At 33.6% G+C, this 10,932-nt stretch overlaps 1 pseudogene; it reads right to left on the reverse strand.

Annotated features, from left to right (window-relative positions):
* Positions 1–1,864: 1,864 nt before the first annotated feature.
* On the reverse strand, positions 1,865–10,244 carry LOC117151744 (annotated as a pseudogene).
* Between the last annotated feature and the right edge of the window lie 688 nt (positions 10,245–10,932).

Raw genomic sequence — 10,932 nt, forward strand, 5'->3', positions numbered from 1 at the left:
AACCCGAGGTAGAGTCTACGAGACTCCTGAACTTACAGATAATATATACAGAGTAATAGAAAAGTAGTAGTAGTATATATTTATATATAGATAATTTACACATTTTCCTAGTAGACACAGCTGATCATGTGAAAGATCAGGTAAATAAGCTATGTAGATCTATTCGCGTGAATGCGTATATCGTAATACTGCAAAGTAAGTTATTACTAAAGTACGTAAAATTAAACAGGCAATTATTTTAAAGCATAAATAACAATTTACATAATTACATAATATATTATATAAATACAAATACAGATACATAATTATATGGAATACGTATATTAATATTAGAATAATGTTAATAATATTTTTCAATGACAAATAGATGTGCGCGCATAATTATTGTGAACGTGTATTAAAATACATTATTTTAACAATATATAATTTTGAATATCATTGAACTCTCCGTAGAATCGTGGTATGCAACTTCATTTGACAAAAATAATAAATCATCTTAATTACTTCAACCAAAAATGACGTTTCGAACAAATTACTTTCGTACCTCATTTCACTCTCCACCTTTAGTCTTCTGTCTTGTTCATCGCTTTGCTCCTCCAACGATGATGAAGATAATTAAATTGTCATGTACCGGATGAGCCATTTTATGTATTTACATGTCGTAGTTTCAAGTAATCAGATGTTTATATATGACTATTTGCTGCAAATCTCGGTTCAAGGACAATGAAGAATCGTTTACCGATCGTCCTTGACACTGGTAAACAGAATTATATTTTCGTAAGTATGCATACGAGTCTGGTTCGAGAGGTTGGTTGTACGCATGAGTTTCTTTTGTCGGTGCACGAAGTCGAAGCACGCGTGCTGCACGTGCCTTGTTGCAGACGTGACTCGGTCAGCATTTCGTCTTATATTTAGTTAACCGTCTTATTTTGCCCCCGTCGCACCCTGAAAAACAAAGCGATCGCGCTCTCCTGCTACCTCACGGCTATCCGAGCTTGAAATTGCATTGGTGCACTGCGCAACTCTGACCTAAATATCTCGTTTAATATTTTTTGTGATCGCTCGCCATAATTTTTCTCTACCTTCTGCGATTGTTTCTTCGTTGTTAATTCTTCAAGATACCTTTTGTATCTAGGTTTTAGTAACGATAACCATTAACCTATTAATCAAATCATATTTTAACCAAATATTTCTACCACCATGAAAGTAAAAGTTAATGAAGACAAATTAATTTCAAATAAATCGATTTTAATTCTTCCAAATGTAAATAAGATATAATATAATTGGAAATTGCAATTGGGCAACAAATGTTTCAAGTATTGTCTAAACCTCTTCAAATATTAATAGAATACTGCTTTAACATATATTTAAAATGTTTTTAGTGAAACGTAATATCTTGCAGCCAATATGTTAAAATGGGTTGTTCTAATTTTTTATGTATAGTTATTATCTACTTCAAAGTTAATAATAACTGTTCATATTTATTATAATGAATTTGGATATTTAAAATATAACTTATAAAGGTTTGTAGTAGAATTGAAAACTCGTTTCGAAAGTTGTATTATCTGAATGTCTTCGTTTATTTAATAAAATGCATATTACGTAGGTTATTACTAGCAATATCATAAATTAATATTTAAGTTCGGTTGTAGTTTCTCACCGTGGTTTGAAAATTTGAAAGCAGTGATTGCAGTACCAACATAAAGATCGGCGATAGATATTTCCTAACGGAATCGTTTTAGTTAGGATCAACAAATTATTCGAGGACGAGATCAGAGTAATGGGATTAGAATCTGAACGTAATTTCAAAGGAGGTAAATGATTTCGTACTGTTTATTGACAGATCTACACTGTTTTCATTTGCTTTAATCGGGATTATCCTATACAGCTGTCTCCCTCATGCCCGCCTTAGTTATCTTAAAATTCCTTTAGGCTTATATCCAGAGTATCGGGTTTTGGACTTTTTTCGTACGCTTATACATCGGATGCTTGCCGTATGCCAGGGTGGACCACCAGATGGTCCACGATCGTCTGGTTCGGCGGCTCTGCCATCTGATGCCGAACTTTCGCATTGTTTCTTCAGGCATCGAATCGATCGCGAAATAAATTCTACAAGTACAAAACGTGTCCATGTTCTTTTATCTAACCGTTCGGCATACGATTATTTTCACGAAGAAAGGATATGATCATTGAATGTACTTCTTCGTGAAATCGTAGCAGTTATTCCACTTAATTCATCATTTGTGAATAATCCGAATAAACGCAGGTGGCGGAAGTGTTATTGCCGTGAAATCGAACTTTAGTTATTTCATGCATGCAGACTGCTTAACATGCAATGACTCATACTATTAACACAAAGTAGTATGTAATAGTAATATAATGCGACAATATACGATATATAATAGATAACGATATACATAAATATCCTTTTTTTTCATTATTTTCCTTTATCGAAATCAGTTCATGTGATAACAAGCGACAGGCATCGAAAATTGCATAAATCGTTACATTTATTACTCAAAAAGTGCCAGATCGTCGTGAAAAACCGCGATTTTCATCATTTTTAACCGTTTGTAGTTCATAGCAGCGAGTTAATCGATTTCGATGAAATTTTCAGTCTGTAGATATGTAACTGGCACAAATCTTTAAAATATGTTGTTTAAATTTTCATTATAGGCCCAGATGTAGAGGTTATGAAAAGCGATCTTTTCTTTTTTCTTTTCGCAAATTTCCAGCAATTGTAATCAATCAAAACCTTTTTTATACGTCTAGTAAACTAAGTCTTCTAATTTTTTAAACAATACTCAGGTCACCTGTTTTAATCTTAAAAAGGTTATTCTGCTTTAAAGGGTGTCTGAATATTAATGTGAGTAACTGTATATGCTTAAATTACTTGATTATGTAAGTACATAATAGCAAATATGTAATGTAAATGAAAGTTAACAATTTTCGAAATTAGAAAATAGTGATAATGGGTTTTAAATAAATTCCTTGACAATAATGAAATACATTTACAATAACAACAGTAATGGAATTTTTAATTAAAATTCATTTACAGGGATATGCTTCGTGTTAACAATATGTAGTACATAATGTAACATTTTGCTGCATGACATATAATATCTGAGTTCTACATTGTGCTCGCGTTTTACAAGATTAATAATCATATAAATCTTTACTTTGTTCGTATGGAAAATGAATAAAAAATGAACAATAACTGAGAGATAACTAAATACACGAGTATCGTTGTCTGTCTTTATGCAGTAGTCATACTGTAGTCATATTTTCCTGTTAACCTCGATCGTGAAAGGTTGAATAAGTCACATGTAATAATTAAATTCGTTCATAAAGGAAAAGTGGCAGTATATCTACGTTGAATTTGGAGGTCAAACCGCAGTGGAAAAAATATCTCGATGAATCGTTCGAAGGTGTGCTAATTTCGTGGTGGTACGTCACAATAGGTGAACGCGTTTCGCCGGTTTGCGCCTAGCCGAGCTTCCGACCGCAACTGGGTTAGCTATCATTAAAACTATCCAAAATGAGGAGTGAGTATCTATTAAAATTAGAAGACAGCCAATCCCTATCGTCGGGATAGATAATAATAGCTGCGTAGTATACAGGTTACGCCATAAAATCTGCTATGAACCGCAACGGTTTTACTCTCGTGCCAAGCTAGCCTTTTTCGACACTGTTTTTTCCCTTTGTAGCGTGCCTTTCGTCTCTTCTTCGCGCCAGAAAGATCGTAAACGGCATAAATGTTACCCAATAGGTACTTACCTCGCTCGTCTTCTTTTTCCTTTCGTTCGTACCAGTATTCGCCTCAGAGCACCTTTCACATGCAGCACCTTCGCTGCTAAAAACATCGCTGGCTCTTCGTCTCTGGTGACCACCTATTATTCTTTGCTCTCACCAGCCAATAGGCAATGCATTTCGCATTTCTTCACACGTGTAGGTATCTTGATGACATGTGGCTGGCGGTCAGGCGCTGTTTATAGTCTTGTCTTTCCTACCCTTTATAGATACCTACGCTTCTCCTAGGTAACATCGCGAGCATGAGTGTAAGGACAACGAACTTAATGTTTTCTTTTTGCTTTGCTTGTTCTCTTCTGTGCTTTCTCTATGGTATCACTTTTCTGTTACGATTATCTTTCAGTTTGTTCTCATAATATTATGTACTGTGCTGTAATATAATTAATTAAATAGTATTAGTATTGTAATTTATCTGGGTACCATTATACTGCTGTAGTATTCATTATACGTATTAAATCATTGCAAATCGAATGATCGAATTCTTAATAAAACTTTTCATTTATGGCTTTCTTGGTAATGATATTAATTACATTACATATATTTCAACAGATTCAATACATTTTGACCATTGTAGATCAAAGTTACGATTATTACAATTAAAATCATTACCGATCATTTTTTCTTGGAATCTGTATTTCCAACCTAAATTTCTCTTGTTAATGTAACCTTCCAAAAATTTGTAGTAATGTTGCCAGCAAAATTTACTGTATTAGGTCAGTGTTTAAAGTTTTATAAAATTGCATTGAAATTCTTCGAGGATGATTCATGATTCGCTTTATTACATAATCTGCCTCCTTATGATTAGCGAAAAGAATTAACGAAACAATCATCATACTATGCTCGGCATGCTACAACTTTTGAATTGATATCTTGATAAATATTATTTGACAGCATTTTCAGTCAAAATCTGGATTATTTTATATATTTACGAAATTAACAATTTATGTATAGCAACCTAATAATATTTAATTAATATTATCAACCCCAGAAGTTAATTTAAATTTTATATTTAAATACATTTATATTTAAATTTTTTGAGGTATAAGTTATAAGCATTAACATTAAATGTGTTGATTCATGGTATTTGTTTAATTTTTTCTGGGCTGTTTTAATTATATTAAATGGTTATTAAGAAAGATTGAAACTTACTTACATAGTAACCTCATACGTAAGAAATTTTTTATTTCGCAGTCCTTATCATTAACGTTTGCATAGCTAATGAGGATAAGAATTCCACTTTGGAGGTACCAATTACATGAACGTGTAATTTAGGCCTACAAGTACGAGATGATGGAAAAGGGCGATTTTAGAGTAGAGTTACTTCGACGGTCACTGAAATTTCTTATATATACATCTATACAGTGTCATGAAATGTATATAATCAGCAGATTCTTGAAGGCAGATAAAATCAGAATACGACATCAATCGTTGTAGAAAAAAAAAGAGGAAAATGCCATGTAATATAAAAATAAAATTGAGTTCATCGTTCGTAAGATAAATTAATATATTAATTCTGAGAGCAGAAGATATCGCTAATTTTCTTAAATATCTTAAATATTCTTAAAAATTCAGAAGATGAATGATTAGTACACTAATTTTGAGAGTGGAAGATAATACCACTTCTCTCTTCCATTTACAAAATTGTTTTAAAAATTCGTATTTTTTTAGAAATTTCTTTAGAATTCAAACCGTGGATCTGTTGGGTTCCGTTTATACATAATTCTGTTAATATTTTATCTAACTGCTTATTTTCCATCGTAATACTTGATGGTAATTTAAACGTCCTTTGTTCAACTAAAAAGTAATTTATTTTAATTAATAATAAATATAATTGATCTCTTCCCCCCTTTTTACCCTCAGGAATTCTTGGCTATGGGAGAACCACGAATGTTACACGTGGAAACCGTTACGTTCCTTTGCGAGAAAGCACCATATGGCGTAGGCGATGTCGCTGTGAATCGATGCCGTTGTTGTTGTTATTGCCAGGTTCTCTGCGAGTCGGTAATTACGCGACGCGGTTCCATGCAAACGCGATTTAAGGGAGTTTTTTCTCATTGAAAGGGTACCTACATTAGTGGACAACGATCGAGGGTAGGCTTTTATGCGTGCCAGATTGTGCCACGCAACCCAAAATGCGTGGGAATAAAATACCTCGTTACGATATCATTACATCGTTTACTACTTTATACGTTACGAACAAGAAAACAGGGGCGTTTACCATGTGCATTCCAAATGTGAATCACCGAATGCATAATGATCAGCGACACGAAAACACAATAACGATATATTCCTGGAATTATCTGCATGAATTTTTAACAGTTTTGTAACTATGTCTCAATTCATCGTGCTTGGTCTTTGTTTCAGAGAAAAACTATTAAGGTAAAACATAATATAGAAATATAAGTATTAACATATTTTTACCAGTTCTATAATAAAAGACGAAAACACAATTACTTATCTCGCGTACCAATATATCGATATAAATATAAATTATATAAATGTATACATCTATACACAGAAGTCAAAAAGATTTATATAGGTTTCCCAGTTCGATTCGTCTAAACTTTGCGAATATGTTTTATAAATATAAATAAAAAGAAATGTTATATAGACATATGCACATATACATTGCTTTTAATATAAGTAATCGCTTCATTTTTAATGTACAGGATAATTAATATCTCATTTCAAGATGTTGACTATTTCTGTCGACAAGTAGTTCTTGTTAAGTTTCTGACAGCGGTAAAGCACGATACATATTTATTATTCTACGAAACTCGTTCCGGTTTTCTTCTATCTCAATAGATGAACTATTTCATTGTATCAGTTTATTATCCATTTCAATTTTTGTTTTACGTAACTGACTCTTGTGCTTTCAGACACAAGTATAGTAGAAGTATAGTAGCGTAAAATGAAATGATCTTAGTGAAAATATATTACGCTTTCTATTATAATTTTTTAATAAAATTTCAAACCATCTATATTTATATATAACATTTTTTTCCTTATTTACATTCCTAGAAGATACTAACAAAATTTTACCAGAGATGACTAACAAACATCCTGCATATTAAGATTATTTATACAATAACCATAATATCAAAACAAATTATTCCTATAATACAAATTGTTGCAATGTTATTGTATCTACGTCGTTGATAAAAGGATTGGCTGGAAGAAAATATTTCTACGAGAATTATCTGGAAATTAACACGCAAGAATAAAGTACGAAAGGTAGCGGATCTGATGAAAAAGGCAGACAGAATAAGGAATTATACTGTTTTGACGTGTACACAGTTGGTGGTAGCGCGTTCTTCATGTACAATCGGGAAAACCTGGCATCTGTTACTCTTCGTCTCTTTTTCCCCTTAGCGAGAAGCCTTTCTCCTCGTGAATCGAGATCCTCGTAACTCACGGCAGACAGTTTTCGAAAGGATTTCTGCGGGTACGAGTGGTTGAGGAGAGACAGGCGGGGGACAGAGGAAAGGTCGAGGAAGGGGTGGTCGCGTGCCCGCATCATCTGCACCATGCAAAAATCTCTGGAAAACTCGAAAAAAAGCCCGAACTAGCTGTGCAGCTGCCCGATCATCTAAATGTCTTATTCAAATAACTCTGCATCGGCAGGCTGTGTGTACCAAAGAAAGGGATGATTCCACATTTCCAGAGGCTGTTTTCCTGTGGTTCAGAACGAATTGAGAAAAGGGTTGAAGGCTCGAATGGAAGCATTATTGACGATTATGCGTTATCTGTATTCGAGAAAAGGGTCGTAGGTGTGGAAGCAAATTCACGTATGGATGCTGACATCTGCCTCGATCGTTACTTTGAATTTTTTCTTTGAAAGTAGCAATTGTGGCAGTCAACGTTCTTTCTCTTCATACTATTTGCCTGTATGCACGTAGACGCGTATCAAGCCGTTTATGGACGTATTGAACGTTAAATTCAGCGGTTTCATTCGACGCTGGTTCGTTCTTTTTGCCCTGTACCATATCTGTCTGGTCACGGATCTGCACAAACCTTGATGAATTCTTTACGAATGGACGAACTGAATGTATCAAACGCATATATCATTTAAGTAGCTATTATGGTACGACTGAGACAGTTTGAAGTATTCGTCATTGTGTTACTCGAGACGTGACAGTCGTTAGCTGTGTTTATGTATCCTTCCATATGAAGTGACTCCTCTTGGTGTTTATACAGAAGCGTCTTGAATACCTTTTACTTTTACAAAGCATTTGTTATAAAAAGTATGACTGGGTTTAATAAATAATGTTTCAATCGCCGCGTTATTTCATTAATATCTTTGCCATCTTTTAGTTAGTATTTTACCTAATATTAAACATTTTTTGAACATAAAGATGCCTACATAAGATTGCAAATTAACCCTTAAAAATTAATATGTGCGATATTTCTTTTCTTATTATACATCTGTATAGTATAGCAGTAGTATTTTACTGCGGAGAAGTATAATTACTGCGCTTTAAATGACGTTGATTAACTGAAATTCATGTTTGATTAGTTAACAAATTTGTAACAGAAAAATATCATAGAAACGATACTGAACACATGTATGAGTATGCATAGAACCAGGTAAGCTTGTCAAAGGAATAAGCGCGTGCGGGGGTGGCCAGGTGCGAACTCCCGTATAAGTGATTGTCAGGAAAGCGAGGGTGGGTAGAAAAAAATATGTTCTGGCATACGGTTGGACGTTAGCATAACTGTGGTCAGTGATAAAAACAGATCAAACAAACTAAATTGATACTAGTTTCCCGATAATCAAGAACTTACTATAGTTGGATCGATGCGACGTTTGGCTATTTCCGTCCTGTAACGTGCCAAATCTGCTTTTATATGAATTTTGAAATCTGTTGTTACATGAAATCTACTATTATACGAAGATTTTTACTGTAAAATTTGATTTATCATACTAAAGTATCGGGTATTATTCATTCATGAAGGTACGCAAATTTTTATGTTTAAATCTAATCTATATTTAATCTATATTTTTATCTATGTTTAAATTTATAAGGAATATGTTTATTATTAAATAAATCTTTTTATCCAAAAAACATAATCTCTTTTAATATTCTCTTCTTAAAACTACATTCCTTAATATAATGATATAGAAACGATGTAAATGTAATTAAAATAGAAGTCGTCTAAACAATTTTTTATTAACTGCAATAAAAATAGTTTAATTTTCTAAAGGTAAAACGGCAGCCAAATAAAAATGAAATTACTAGTTTTATTATTAATAACAAAATTGTGTTATATAGAAAAGTTAAAATGAGTCTCGATGTGTTTTGTGTACATCTTAAATATTTAATTACTAACAATGAGTTAAAATGTGTATTATACATATTTCGATCATTTGCAGTCAAAACAGGCAAAATCCCTTACAGTTTCGTTCCGAGGGCGGAAACAAGACTATCGTCGACGATCAAAGGGTGCTGAAAATGATTACGGGGGTGTACGTATCGACATTATCTTGGAAGGGGTAGTTGAGCGGCTGGTCGATGGTCGGTTATCGACCAGGGACGAGGATAAATACTCGCATATCGTGGGATAGGCAACCACCTGCAGGGGGGCAGGTGATGTTAGACGTAATCAGAACAGGGCGCCAATCTGCGTCACCCTATTTTCGTCCTCGACATTTGTTTCATTTATGTATCGCAATGTGCGGCACTTAAAAATACGTATATACGATACGTAAATACTATAGCGGCAGACAGACAAAAATCTAAAACTGTGCATGAATTCATATACTATTTGTATTGCGACAGTTTTCTCCTAAAACTTTAGGATTTCATTCATAATTCAAGATTGGTCGGAATAATTGAATATCTTAACAAGTTTCCCTGCAACGATGTAAATAAAGCTGCGTGTAGGCGGATTATGAGCGAAGTACGGATATGTTAATCATATCATGGTCGATCAAACAAAAAATTGCTTGAAACAAACTTTTAACAAAGTTGTACAGATGTTTCATCATTGTATTTCTCATCTACGTCTCGCTATGTCACAAGTTGATAGTATAAGAAAGGGGAAAATTCACGAGAGCAGTAGACTAACGCTAGACGTCGCTAGACCGGTCTTCGATAAAAAGTAGCGAAAACTTGAACAGCACGGACATTGCATGCTTCAGCAGTTGTTGGATGTCACGTTCACTGGGTTAGTACTGCCGATCGATGCAACCGAGTCTCTTTAGCGCTGTTCCTTCTTCCTTTTCCCTCTCGCACCATTTCTTCATTTTGATCATGCGGGTCCGCTGTCCGCGATAGCTATACATACAGGTCGTACCCACTGGCCTACACCAGCGCACTGGCCTGGCAACCTGCTTCTCTCGGCTCTTCCTTTCTTTCTTCTTCCTCCTGGTCAGCTATAAACGCAGGTTGTATCTGTTGCGGCGGCGCATCCTTCGATCTACCCGAGATCATTGTCCTTTAATCTTTTGATCCTTTGATCCCTGTGGCCTATCATCCGAGTTTGAAATGACGACGAACAAGCGAAGCTAACGAAGAACTGGCACGTGCTTCAGCCTTCCCTACTTTGCATCAAATTCTTTACAGTAGAAACAATGGAACAATCTGCTAAAACTTGAGCAGTGTCTAACAGAACATGAGACGTTACTATCGTACTATCGAGTATTTATCCTTTTTCGATTCTTAGGGTTTCTGAAATATAGAAAATTTTGTAAAAATATTTTTAACATTCAACAATTTTCTTTTACATTCAATATATTGTAGTATACTGTATACATAATATGTATATGTGAAGTTTAAATTTAATTGTTATTGTACATATTGAAGAAAAGTTATACTACATACATACTTTAGGAAAAGTTGTTCTCTTATTTTCTAGATTACACTAATTTTATACGTAAAATATATGTGATTTCACTTATATTTTACTCGATGATATTATTATATATCCACGCATATTTTTATTTTCGCTATATATACACGTTTGCTGGTATTTCATTTAATACGTTAAATATAATATAATATTAAATGTAATTTCCAATATATATATATATGTAATAATGTAATTACTAATGTAAATACTTAATAATGTAATTAATGTAATATATATATATATGTAATAATGAAATAGTCTAGAACATCC

Source organism: Bombus impatiens, unplaced genomic scaffold, assembly GCF_000188095.3.
Source record: "Bombus impatiens unplaced genomic scaffold, BIMP_2.2 scf_0396, whole genome shotgun sequence".
Classification (NCBI taxonomy): Eukaryota; Metazoa; Arthropoda; class Insecta; order Hymenoptera; family Apidae; genus Bombus; species Bombus impatiens.